Raw genomic sequence first — 14,731 nt, forward strand, 5'->3', positions numbered from 1 at the left:
TTGATTGTCATGTCATGTTCGGATGTACATTGTGGACGCCGTCTTTACTCCACAGTAAGTCTTTGCTGTCGTCCAGCATTCTGTTTTTGTTTACTTTGCAGCCAGTTCAGTTTTAGTTTCGGTCTGCATAGCCTTCCCTAAGCTTCAATGCCTTTTCTTAGGGGCACTCACCTTTTGTTTATTTTTGGTTTAAGCATTAGACACTTTTTTACCTGCACACTGCCTCCCGCTGTTTCCGACATCTACAAAGCAATTAGCTACCGGCTGCCACCTACTGGTATGGAAGAGTATTACACGGTTACTAAGCACCGACACTCAACAACAACACATAATTTGCAGACTATAATTACTGGTTTGCAAAAAATATTTTTAATGCAAATAGGTGAAATTAGATAATCTCCCACGGCACACCAGACTGTATCTCACGGCACACTAGTGTGCCACAGCATAGTGGTTGAAAAACACTGTCCTAATGTTATCATGCCAACTTTTTTTTAAATTTACTTTTTTTTCTCTACTTTTCCCATGTTTGCCTTTATTTGTTTTTTTCAATAACCAAACAAAAACATACAGTACAGGCCAAAAGTTTGGACACACCTTCTCAGTCAATGCCTTTTTGTTTATTTTCATGACTATTTACATTGTAGATTGTCACATCAAAACTATGAATGAACACATGTGGAGTTATGTACTTAACAAAAAAAGGTGGAATATCTGAAAACATGTTTTATATTCTAGTTTCTTCAAAATAGCCGCCCTTTGCCCTGATTACTTTTTCGCACACTCTTGGCATTCTCTCGATGAGCTTCAAGAGGTCGTCACCTGACATGGTTTTCACTTCACAGGTGTGCTTGAAGCTCATCGAGAGAATGCCAAGAGTGTGCAAAGCAGTAATCAGAACAAAGGGTGGCTATTTTGAAGAAACTAGAATATAAAACATGTTTTCAGTTATTTCACCTTTTTTTGTTAAGTACATATAACCCCACATGTGTTCATTCATAGTTTTGATGTGACAATCTACAATGTAAATAGTCATGAAAATAAAGAACACAAATTGAATGAGGAGAAGGTACGTCCAAACTTTTGGCCTGTACTGTAATTGGAACCAAAATAAAAATGTATTTGAAATGTAAACATATAAAAAAAAATGATTGGTTACAAATAATTTTTTGGTTACGACTAGCGATGTTCCGATCATGGTATTGATTCCAATACCCATTATCCATGAGTGAGATCGGTCGCATGTATTGACTCGGGATGTATACCGAGTACAGTTACTTTTTGGTACCGCTTCCTAATTGGGTCGGTGTCAAACTGGTTTACATTGAGGGCCACATCACAGTTATGGCTGCTCTTCGAGGGCCGCTTGTTACAGTGAAAAATGTATGTATAATCTCATGATATTGTTACATAATTCCGAGTCTTTTTTTTTTACGTACAAATTGATGGATAACATACTTGCTTTTAAAATCATAAGTCAGGGGAACAAGCATTTTATTCTAACAAAAAAATGTTTGGAATATATGTTTATATAGGGGTGTCCAAACTTTTTCACCAAGGCCCATCCATCCATCCATCCATCCATCCATCTTCAACCGCTTATCCGGAATCGGGTCGCGGGGACAACAGTTTCAGCAGAGACCAAGGCCCGCATGCTAAAAAGTCAAATTTGGGGGGGAGGGCATTTTGATGTATTTTTATTTTGTAAACAAAAATGCTATAGACCAGGGGTGTCAAACATACGGCCCGAGGGCCGGATCAGGCCCGCAAACTGGTTTTAACCGGCCCGCGGGATGAGTTTGGTAAGTATAAATATGGGCCGAAATTTTTGAATGAAAGAAACTGCTGTTCTAAATGTGTCCACTAGATGTCGCAATACAAAAAATAAACCATATGATGTTAGTACATCAGCCGAGGAAAATGAGCAAACTACATAAATAACATCCTATAATTTGATTTTGATATTATTCTTTTATCTTGATGGATTGAAAATGAACACCAATGAGTTGACTAATGAACATTATCTAATAATTTATTCAGAAAGTATAAATAACGACAAACAAAGATGGAATACTATTAACTACAACATGTAGGTGTAAATAAACCCAACAACATTATGATTTGTACATTTTCAGAATGTGCTTGTTCTATTTTTAAACAAAGAAAACAATCTGAAGTTTTCTTTATTTTTAAGTTATTGTGCCGTGATTTTACCAGTCTGGCCCACTTGGGCATAGATTTTCCTCCATGTGGCCCCCGATCTAATATTAGTTTGATACCCCTGATCTAAACTTTACCGCTGCTTGTATTTTTTTCCATATTTTATTGTAATATTTTCAGTATGTGTTTGTTTTATTTTTGGCCAAAGTAAGACAAAGAAAACAATCTGAAGTTATTTTTTTTGTTTTAATGCTATGGTTGTAATAGTCCGGCCCGCGTGTGCACAGATTTTCCTCCGTGCGGCCCCTGAGCTAAAATGAGTTTGACACCCATGCTATAGACAGACATGACCTATATATTACAAGAGAAAACCTTGTGTCAGCTTGGTATTATAGGTGACAAAGGGTAATATTAAATTATCCATCCATTTTCTACCGCTTGTCCCTTACAAGGTCGCGGGGGGTCCTGGAGCCTATCCTACGAGCAGGTTTAAGGTTTAAGTGGCCTAAGATGGATTGTTTTCAGACTTCACTCGCTGTACGCAGTTATTGAAAGAGCTGGCAAACCAGTTGATGCATCTCTTTGACAGGCCAATAATAAAGAGTCTTTTCAAGAGGGAGTTGTTGTGGTCTTCTGAACCAAAGGCTCTAAGAAGGCAGTGTAGAGACCTGTTTATTGTCCTTGACAGTGATGATATCATAGCGGTGATGCATCCCTGGCCAGTTCTGAACCCGTCCTGCAAATCTGCCAGGACAGGATGAGTCAGTCAATGTTGTCCCAGGGCTTTGAGGAGACTGCTGCCTGCTGCCATTGTTTTTGACGCTGACCAAAGATGGATATTAAACAGGAAGATGAAAAAATATCGGACTGTCTGATTGTGGCGGTCCGCTTCCTGTACGATCAGTGTCAGAGCTTGGTCCGCATTGTCGGCAGTAAGTCGGACCCGTTTCCAGTGAGGGTTGGACTCCGCCAAGGCTGCCCTTGGTCACCGATTCTGTTCATAAATTTTATGGACAGAATTTCTAGGCGCAGTCAGGGCGTTAAGGGGATCCGGTTTGGTGGCTGCAGAATTAGGTCTCTGCTATTTGCAGATGATGTGGTCCTGATGGCTTCATCTGGCCAGGATCTTCAGCTCTCACTGGATCGGTTCGCAGCCGAGTGTGAAGCGACCGGAATGAGAATCGGCACCTCCAAGTCCGAGTCCATGGTTCTCACCCGGAAAAGGGTGGAGTGCCATCTCCGGGTTGGGGAGGCGATCTTGCCCCAAGCGGAGGAGTTCAAGTACCTCGGAGTCTTGTTCGAGAGTGAGGGAAGAGTGGATCGTGAGATCGACAGGCTGATCGGTGCGGCGTCTTCAGTAATGCAGACACTGTATCGATCCGTTGTGGTGAAGAAGGAGTTGAGCCGGAAGGCAAAGCTCTCAACTTACCGGTCGATCTACGTTCCCATCCTCACCTATGGTCATGAGCTTTGGGTTATGACCCAAAGGACAAGATCACGGGTACAAGCGGCCGAAATGAGTTTCCTCCGCAGGGTGGCAGGTTAGGGTTAGGGTTAGGGTTAGAGATAGGGTGAGAAGCGCTGTTATCCGGGAGGAGCTCAAAGTAAAGCCGCTGCTCCTCCACATCGAGAGGAGCCAGATGAGGTGGTTCTGCTCAGGATGCCACCCGAACGCCTCCCTAGGGAGATGCTTAGGGCACGTCCGACCGGTAGGAGGCCACGGGGAAGAACCAGGACACGTTGGGAAGACTATGTCTCCCGGCTGGCCTGGGAACGCCTCGGGATCCCCCGGGAGGAGCTGGACGAAGTGGCTGGGGAGAGGGAAGTCTGGGCTTCTCTGCTTAGGCTGCTGCCCCCGCAACCAGACCTTGGATAAGCGGAAGAAGATGGATGGAAACATTTTTTACTTGTAATATTAAAGAACATCCAACGTTTTGATTTTAGCGGAATCTTTTCATCAGTGTCAATACTTATCCCACGATGATGAATTTATTTCCAGTGCCATTGTGCGAAATTCTGTATCCCCTGCCGCGGGAGCGCGCAGGGGGGCGGAGCTCTGTGCCTTGTTCAGACAGCGGCAGCACTTCCGTGTTGTTAGCGGTGTCAATGATTATAAATATCCCCTACTAACTTTTTTTTGTAATTAACAAAATGTGTCCAAATTCACAAGTTTTGTACAATGCCAAGTCTGTACATATAATCCACATGATGTTAGTACATACGTGGGACACATTTTCTGGCATAAAGTACGTGTTTGTTTGTTTTTGTTTGTATTAACATGGAATTGGGTCGACTCTGTAGCGTTTGTTCTCATTATATTGGTGTTATTTTATAATCTATCAGAAGATGAAATACACAATAAATAAAATTACAGGATGTTATTCATGTCAATTGTAGAGAATAGGAGGCTGACCAACAATAGAGAAGCTCGAATACAAGTACAACACGTCATGTACGGATGATCAAAAGCATTTATTGGGGTAGGAATGTCACATGTTACACCAACATTTGTGACAATCAAAGCATGATCGTAATAATCCACATTTTGTATCATTGACATCGCTAATAACACGGAAGTGCTGCCGCTGTCTGAACAAGGAACAGAGCTCCGCCCCCACGCGCGCTCCCGCGGCAGGGGATACAATATACCTCGATAAAGTTTCTTTTTTTTTCCATTTAATTTTTATTGACATCCAGCATCAGACATTCCTACCCATTACATCATATTTACATACATCATATATCTGTTGTCTGCCCTAAATGTCAAAATAGTTTTTTGTTTATATCCCAACGATGCCACCCCCCCCCCCCAACCCCCCAAAAAACAGCAGGAAAACAAAATAATAATAATAAAACTTACAGATAGATCAATTAAATAAAGAAAACATAAATAATAATAATACATTAATAATAATAAACAGAAATAAAATAAAAGAATATAAATATATATGTGTGTGTATATATATATATATATATATATATATATATATATATATATATATATATATATATATATATATATATATATATATATATATATATATATATAGGAAGTAATCTTTTTTTTAAACAGTACAATCACTAATTCCAGAAATTAAAATCAGGTTTATGGGGCATGACATAATTGACCCAGTTTTCCCAGTATGAAGTAAATTTCTCCAATTTATAATTAATAAAAGCAGTTATCTTCTCCCTTTTATATATGTCCATTGTTGTTTCCATCCATTGCTTCAAAGTTGGGCTCTCCTGGGATATCCATTTCCTAGTTATGGTCTTTTTACAGGCCACTAGTAGGACCTTCATTAAGTGTTTCTTTTTTCAGCCAGTCCTGAGGTACATATCTGAAAAACAGAGTCTTAATTTCCAAGGGGAATTTCTCATTTGAAAATATCCTGTAGGGCTTGGTGTATCTCTTTCCAATAATCCTATATGGCAGAGGAGTCCCAAAAAACATGATAGTGGTTTGCGTTTAAGTTCCCACAATTTCTCCAACATACAGTGGAGTTATCATAGTGAGACTTCTGAGAAGGTATGACAAAAAAATCTGATCAAACTTTTCTAACCAAACTCCCTCCACTTGGGTGAGCTGGTACAAGTCCATTGATATTTCCATATTATTGTCCATTTGTCCTCAGATATAATTATCCCTCCTTCCTTCTCCCATTTTGTTTTAATATATGAAGTTGAATATGATTTCATATTCCAGTGTTTTTCAACCACTGTGCCGCGGCACACTAGTGTACCGAGAGATACAGTCTGGTGTGCCGTGGGAGATGATGTCATTTCACCTAATTGGGTTAAAAATATTTTTTGCAAACCAGTAATTATAATCCCCAAATAATGTGCCTTTGCTGAGTGTCTGTGCTGTCTACAGCGCGGCAGAGTAACCGTGCACTCTTCCATATCAGTAGGTGGCAGCAGGTAGATAATTGCTTTGTGGATGTCGGGAACATGGTTTGTCGTGATCACAATATGCAGACGTGCAGGTCAAAAGGTATCTAATGCTTAAACCAAAAATAAACAAAGGGCGAGTGCCGCTAAGAAAAGGCATTGAAGCTTAGGGATGGCTATGCAAAACGGAACTAAAACTGAACTGGCTGCAAAGTAAACAAAAACGGAATGCTGGACGACAGCAAAGACTTACAGCGTGTGGAGCAGCAGACGGCGTCCACAAAGTACATCCGTACATGACATGACAATCAGCAACAAAATAGGAGTGCAAGACAAGAAGTAAAACACTACACACAGGAAAACACCAAAAAAACTCGAAATAAGTCACGGCGTGATGTGACAGGTCGTGACACTACACCTACTTTGAGACAAGAGCTATAGTGATGCATGGTTTGTTATGGTTTGAATTTATATCCAACAATTGCAAGAACACATTTTTACTGTCAATATCAGCTGCTGAGTTTAATTTTTGTATGTTTTCTGCTAGTGGTGTGCCTCGGGAGTTTTTCAATGAAAAAAAATGTGCCTTGGTTCAAAAAAGGTTGAAAAACAGTGTCATATGCAACAAAGGTTTCATATGTCAAAGTCGGTCTAGCCCGCCCTCCTGTGGTCATATTGTGTATTTCAGGCTCAGTCGCTTCCACCAAACCCAAAAGTTGCACATAAATAAAGCAAAAACGCTGTTCATACCATTAACCTTTGACTTGTACAGCTTATTGGGTGTTACATGAATAACACATCAGAGCCAGAGAGCTAAAAGAACGATACACGTCGACGTCCCCGTTGGATTTCAAGGCGTGCGTCACCTCCCCGGCGGATGACGTCACGCACGTAAAACTCGCCAGAAGGACGCAAAACGACAGCACGAAAAGTTGTTCTTTTGTTTAGTTTTTACAAAAATGCAGGTAAGTTTGCATGTCTGAGCTATATACTGACATTGAATGTATTTGGTTTTATGGCTTGTGTGCCCAACATCCAATCGACAGCTTCTTCTGCTGAACTGCTCCATAGGTGCTCGGCTGCAGCACCTGTGGAGCAAGAAGATTCCACAGAATCATCTGAGGAGGATGAGACGTCTCTAGAGGACGACACATCCCTGGAGGAAGACACATCTCTGGAAGACGAGACATCGGAGACAGATTCTTCAACAGAGGAGGACAATACAGTTGCTGTAAGAAGGTGGGAAACCACTACTGCCCTTATTGGAAAAAGGAAGAAGAAAACTTCTCATCCACTTGTTAAAAAGGATGTGGCAACTACCGATGCGCCTTTGGAGGACGAGACATCCCTAGAAGACGACACATCCCAGGAGGAGGACACATCTCTGGAGGACGAGACATTTGACACAGCTTCTTCAACAGAGGAGGACAGTGCAATAGCTGTAAAGCAGTGGGAAACCACTATTGCCCCAAAAATGAAGAGGAAAACTCATAAAACTGTTAAAATAAATGTGGCAACTATTGATGCACCTGTGGAGGGCGACACATCTCCGGAGGGCGAAACATCCCTGGGGGAGGACACATCTCTGGAGGACGAGACATTTGACACTCCTTCTTCGACAGAGGAGGACAACACAAGAGCTGTAAAGAAGTGGGAAACCACTACTGCTCCTATTCGGAAAAAGAAGAAGAAAACTCCCCATTCACCTGCTAAAAAGAATGGGGCAGCTACGGATACACCTGTCGAGGATGAGACCACTGTGGACGATGAGTCATCCCTGGATGACAAGATATTTGATACAGCTTCGTCAACCGACGAGGACAATGCAGTAGCTGTGAAGAAGAGGGAAACCACTATTGCTTCTATTAGAAAAAGGAAGAAGAAAACTCATCATCCACCTGCTAAAAAGACTGAGGCAACTACTGATGCACCTTTAGAGGATAAAACAACGCTGGGGAATGAGTCATCTCTGGAGGATAATGCAGTTTCTTCAACAGAGGAGACCAAGACAATTGCTGTAAAGAAGGGGGAAACCACTACTGCTCTTATTAGAAAAAGGAAAACGAAAACTTCTGATTCACCTGTTCAAAAGTATGTGGCCACTGTTGATGCATCTTTGGAGGTTGAGACGTTTCTGGAGGGCGACACAGCTTCTTCAACAGAGCAGGACAATATAATAACTGTAAATGAGAATACCACTAATCCACCTTTTGAAGAAAGGGAAGAAGAAACTCCTGATTCACCTGTTGAAGGCTTTTATTTGGAGGTTGAGACATTTCTGGTCGGTGACAAAGCTTTTTCAACAGAGGACGACAAAATAATAGTTGTAGAGGGTGGGAAAACCACGACTCCACCTTTTGAAGAAAGGGACGAGGAAACTCCGGATCCACCTGTTAAAAAGAATGTGCCAACCGCTGATGCACCTTCCGAGGATGAGACATCACTCGAGGACAATTTTTTTTGGGAAGATGACACAGGTCCTTCAGCAGAGGAGGAAGATATAAAAGTTGTAAGGGATGGGAAAACCAGGAGTTTGCCTAATGGAAAAATGGATGAAGGAACTGATCCACCTGTTGTAGAGGATGTACCGACTACTGAGGATGCAGGGGAAGCCAGAGCTGAGGAGAATGAAACAAGTGTTGTAACTGTGGAGGATAAGACCAGTAGAGTGGCACAAGAGTTGGAAAGCAGTACGGTGCCACCTGTAACACTTGAAAATGATGGAACCACGAAAGGGCCCCAGGAGGAGTCACTTGCTGCACGTCGATCAGCACAAAAGCCTGAGGCATTTCTTAGCAGAGACCTTTGCTTCGAACAAGAGCTTTCCCATCGGAAGCTCGAGTTGCACCATAAGTTCCTCCAACAACGCAAAGCATATAGTCAGTGGCAGAGAAAGGAACAGGCTGTACAGACTGGGGTACACCAGGACTTTGTAAACCATCAAGGACTCTTGAAGGAAAACCTCCAACGGCTCTCTAAGGAGAAAGTCTCTAAGAAAGAGGGATCCAACAACTTGGGCTCTCCCAGTTCCATGTGCCGGACCACAGAAGAGGACAAAACCATCACTGACCAATCTAAACCTGAACCTGAACTCCGCAGAGGAATGGAAAAGGAAAAAGAAACAGGGAAGAGTTGTAGTCACTCAAGTATTGGACAGAGATGGCAAAATGATGCAGACAAAGAAGAGAAAAAGCCTAAGAAGCAGTCATTACTGGACCGCTTCCTGAGTTTTTTCAGGCTGAAGAAAACAAACTAATCATCAACCAGGCGGAAAGTGTTTCCAACATACAGTATTTCCTGATTAATATGGAGATAACCAGATAATAAGTGTGAATCAGGGGCCAGAACAATTGTCCAATAACAAAGTTCCCAGTTTTGAATCCTGCTTTCTCCATCCCAGTCGCTGCTGTTGTGTCCTTGCTTCCACATTACCTTCTGGGATGCCCACACAGGGAAGCTTCAGCCACCAAAGAGCTGTGCCTGGGTTTTGTTGCACATACGTTGTACATGTGGCAATAAAGACTTACTTCAAAAAATAAAAATAAGCACACAAAACCTCACTCATCAGGGTCACGGCACCAGTGGCCTACAGCCAGTGCCTCCACTCCTTGCTAGAACCGTAGCCAGTGCTCTCTATTCCCCACATCATAGTTCCTTTCCGCTGCAGTGAGGCGACACGAGAAGAAGGCCCAGGGAGAGCGCTGGGAAAGGACTGCTCTCACTCCTGTATACGACGAGTCAACCTTGACAAAAAATTGCAATAATGGGTTAACGTGAGTAAGTACTGGGGCCTTGTCAAGGTCTGTTTCAACAATTAAAAGCCCTCTTTTGGTTTCGGGGGTCCACACAAAAAGTAATTTAGTGGATGTAAGCCAAAATTCATTAAAAGTGCACGATTGAGTATAAAATATAAAAGTTCTCTTTGACGCGCGTCTCACCTGCATAGTAGAAGGTTGTTGCCATTAACCGAAAAGTTGGTAAACATTGACCAACAAGATGACCAAATCAACACGAAAAAAGCGCTCGTTTGCAGCCACCTGTTTTTTTTCCAGCAGGGTGGATTATGATTAATTATTCATCCAAACGGGAAGATATTTACATCCTATCAGTCAGCATCCCTGCGAGAGCAGACAATGTGCAGTAAGTGATTGTTTTATCATGTTCGTAGTTTGTATTTCTTGTTTGGCACTTAGCTATACTGCTACATGATGCTTAGTGTTTCACTAAAGCTGGATCTGTTTAGCACACAGCTTCTAAAACATGTAGATCATCCTCCTTATATTCAGGCTCAAAAATATAAGGTTTTAAATCATCATTTATTCCAAAGTAGTAGTGGTTGTCTCTCAAGTCTGTCATGATTTTGCACTGTTGTTGATATTTAAGTAGATAGCGAATGTTGTGATGCGTCTGTGAAATTAATAAGACTCTCTATGCTTAAAATAAGCAAAATACATAAGTATTACATGATATTATGAATGTGACTGTTACTACATTACATATATACTTACAGCGTGTATGATGGATGTTTTTGGATGCTTTTTTAGAGTGCTTTATAGGCGGAATAGAGCGACTTCCATTGACTCCATTGTTGGCTGACTTTTGCTCACGTTTATTTACAAGTTAGAATGCATAAGACAAAGAATTCATATGGGCTTGCCCCACATAAGGATTGTAAATAATGGACACAATTCCAAAAAAAGTGCAGTTCTCATTTATTGCATTAGGGAGTGAGGTTTACAAATATACACTCTGGCGGGCTTCCATTATACTTGCCTGCTGGAACAGTTCAGGGTCTTCAAACGGTCATCACAATTTGGAAGCATACAAATAGTCCAAAATTAATATTCATGAGAAACTAAGAGGTCTAATACACTCCTAATGGATTCTCAACCAGGTGTGTGCCAATATTTTTTTCCTACTCCTACTACTGAAAATTTCAAGGATGTGGGCATTTGTATTTTTACATATTTTGAAAAAGGTTAAACAAAATTCAGCAACTATATCATCCTGCGAACCAGTGTGCTTTAGAGTGGACATGTTGTGGTCAGTCTTTTGTCAGAGTTGGAATTAAAAAACATAAAAAAAACATTGACCTTGATGAATCAGAAGCAAAGGAGTAAACTTCATTGAAAGTCAGTGCATATTTACAGTAAGTACAGCACATGACAAGTATTGATTGATTTATTGATTGATTGAAACTTTTATTAGTAGATTGCACAGTACAGTACATATTCCGTACAATTGACCACTATATGGTAACACCCGAATAAGTTTCAACTTGTCCACGTAAATCAATTCATGGTAATGAAAAAGTATGATATTCTAACAATTGCATCATCAAAATTAACATACATCATATCTTTAATTTCATTTCTATTAGTATTGCTCCTTAAAATATGATCAATAACCAAATGAGAAGTTCAACTTGGTTTTATGTTAATGTAGTTTCGCTCATTATCCGCTTGGAGGTGCTGTTGAGTTTAAGCGGCAGTTGGGACGTCAAGGTGTGTTATTTTTTTAAATATAAATATAATGTTCAACATTTAAAAATATCAAAAACAATAATAATCAAAACAAGTACAAAAATAGTACAGGTCAAGGTGTGTATTGACAAGAATATATCCATATATACGTCATTGACGTAATGTAAGGCTGCTTTACATCGTAGACAATGCGATAAGAGCAATCATATACGTTTTTAAACAAACGGAAGAATAACATTAATAACGAATATAATTTGTGGAACGATACCTTTTAATTTAGTTCATAGGCTACAACACGTGTTGGCAAATGCCCGAAAAAGTCGCGTAATTAACGGAAGCTGCCTAGTTTGTTAAATACAGTTTATTTTGAGGCGTTTCCCCGTCACTGATCAGCCAATAAAATACCAGCATACACTCCTAAAACCCGCCCCCATTGGTTGCTATGCCTACTTCAGGTTTCTCAATGAGTGACGGGCAAACTCGCCAATCATCGTTGAGCTGGGCGTGAGCGGGAGAGCACACTGGAGGCTGCCTTACTACAAGGAACCGACAGCCGAGAATTACCTACGAGTGCTGGACGGAGGCTGCCGGGAGACCAGGCATGGACAATGCGATATAAACGTCTACGGAGGGATCTACACAGGTCATAAATTAACCTTTCTTTCAATTTGCGCCTTTTCTTGAATTTCTCGCGTTTGTCAGCGTGCGGCATCATGCATGTATGGCTGACAGACGCGGTGGTTTGACACAAGCTAACGCAGCAAATGGGTACTTCACATGGACCAATTTATTGACTATACGGTATTCAATGTCAATAATATGCAACATAAATGTTTATATGTTCAGTATACATATGTATATTTAGTTCATTTAATGTCAGTTTTAAGGTCAAATTTAAGTTATACCATAATGTCAACACATTTTTCGGGGGACTTCTACTGTGGCCGACAGGTTCAAACGCGAAACAACGTCCAGGAATGATTCAAAACAAAAAAAACCCACAGTAACAAACTAGCAAAAATGCAACGGGGAAATTGCTAAAATCACATAAATGCTGCAAGATCAAAACCAAATGGAAAGTAAAAGTGCTGAAAATGCCCAAAACACATAAAAAGGTGCCATAAACAACTGCTTGAGGAAAATACAGCAGGGTCACTACTTCTTCAAGAGGTGGTATGAAAATATACACTTTTAATTCTAAGCTACGTAAACGGTTTGCTGTATAATGTGGAATATTATGACAGAAAGTGTTTAACAAAGGCATGAGTAATGTAGTAAACAAGTTCAATAGTTTTTTTGGTAAATGTTGGTCCTTAATTGGCTGTTGATATCCCAGACAATGGAGTTACAAAATCAACTATTGAACAGAATTCTTCATCATTCTTCCTCTCAGCTGCAAATGAGCAGGAAGTGACAAACATTGTGCGGAAGTGTAAAAGTAAGTGCTCCACTGACTGTCATGATAGCAACATGATACTGGTTCAAAAAGTTATACTGAATATTGTAAAACCCTTGACTTATATATGTAACCTATCATTCCAGGCTGGCTGCTTTCCAAGTCAAATGAAAATCGCTAAGGTAACTGCGCTCTTCAAAAGTGACAGGAAACACGCTTTCACCAATTACAGACCAATCTCTCTTTTGCCTCAGTTCTCAAAAATCTTAGAGAAACTATTTAACTCTCGACTTGAATCTTTTCTTGAGAAGCATCATATAATCAATGAGGGTCAGTATGGCTTTTGGCCCAAACGAACAACTTCAATGGCGATAACTGAAGCTATTGAGGAAATTACTAATGCACTGGAGCATAAAAGATATGCAGTTGGTATTTTTATTGATCTAAAGAAAGCCTTTGATACCATTAATCATTCAATTCTACTAGATAAAATGGGAAGATATGGAATTAGGGGGCTGGCTGGTGACTGGTTAAAAAGTTATTTAACAGGGAGGGTACAGTTTGTTAAAATGGGTAAATTTGTATCTGATACTCTTGGCATTGCTTGTGGTGTCCCCCAAGGGTCCGTGTTGGGGCCAAAACTGTTTAATGTATATATTAATGATATGTTTAATACATCCAAAATACTGAAATTTACACTATTTGCAGATGACACAAATATATTCTACAGTAGTGATGACTATAATGAGCTCATAAATACAGCAAACACAGAACTAAACATAGTAAAAAAATGGATGGACACAAATAAATTATCTTTGAATATAAATAAAACTAAGATAGTGATGTTTGGAAATCGCAAATAACGTCTGAACAGAAAATAAGTATTGATGGTACCCAAATTGAAATCGTAAATGAGAATACATTTTTGGGAGTAATAATTGATTGTAAACTATCATGGAAACCTCATGTCAGACACATTAAAACAAAAATCTCCAAAAGCCTCTCAATTATAAACAAAGCAAAACTATACCTCAATGAAAATGCACTCCATACTCTATACTGCACCTTGGTACTCCCATACCTGACATACTGTGTTGAAGTATGGGGGAATACTTACCACAACACAATTCATCCTCTGATCATATTACAGAAAAGAGCAGTGCGGATCATTCACAACGTTGGTTATTTAGAACATACTCATAATCTGTTTATGCAATCAAAGTTGCTCAAATTTGATGACCTTGTTAAATATAATACATTAATAATCTTATATAAAGCATTTAACAAATTATTGCCGCCTAATCTACAAAGTTTTTTTATAAGACGAGTGCAGGCTCATAATTTGAGAGGCTTTGGATATTTCTTATTGCCGAGAGCTCAAACCACTCGTAAACGTTTTTGTGTGTCTGTATGCGGAGTAAAACTATGGAACAAACTGGACTTACAACACAAGCAATGCCAAACTATTAATCGATTTAAACTATTATACAAACATGGGGTCTGGTTCAAATATAGAGATGAGGGTCTTTAATTTGACTTGCTGCTATACTCTGTCTCAAAGTGTTAACATGTGCTCAATGTTTCCTTACCATTATTGCTATGTTGTCTATTACCATTGTTGCTATGTTGTCTATTACCATTGTTGGTATATTCATTATTCCTACATTGTTGATACAAATTATTGTTACAGTGTAATAATTATTGTTACCTGTGGTAATGCCACTATGATACAACATCTGTATTATAATCCTTGAACAAAGTAAGAGTGAAACTCATGTGAATAATCACTGAATGGAGAACT

General features: G+C 40.0%; 1 protein-coding gene across 1 annotated transcript in view; it reads left to right on the forward strand.

Annotated features, from left to right (window-relative positions):
- Positions 1–12,025: 12,025 nt before the first annotated feature.
- LOC133635287 (F-BAR domain only protein 1-like) overlaps positions 12,026–14,731 on the forward strand; it is a 108,962-nt gene continuing 106,256 nt past the window's right edge. The window contains exon 1 of the mRNA XM_062028327.1: positions 12,026–12,177. The gene's annotated coding sequence lies outside the window, so the exon portion shown is untranslated. The remainder of the gene's footprint in view (positions 12,178–14,731) is intronic.

This window comes from Entelurus aequoreus, linkage group LG19 (assembly GCF_033978785.1).
Source record: "Entelurus aequoreus isolate RoL-2023_Sb linkage group LG19, RoL_Eaeq_v1.1, whole genome shotgun sequence".
In the NCBI taxonomy this organism is placed as follows: domain Eukaryota; kingdom Metazoa; phylum Chordata; class Actinopteri; order Syngnathiformes; family Syngnathidae; genus Entelurus; species Entelurus aequoreus.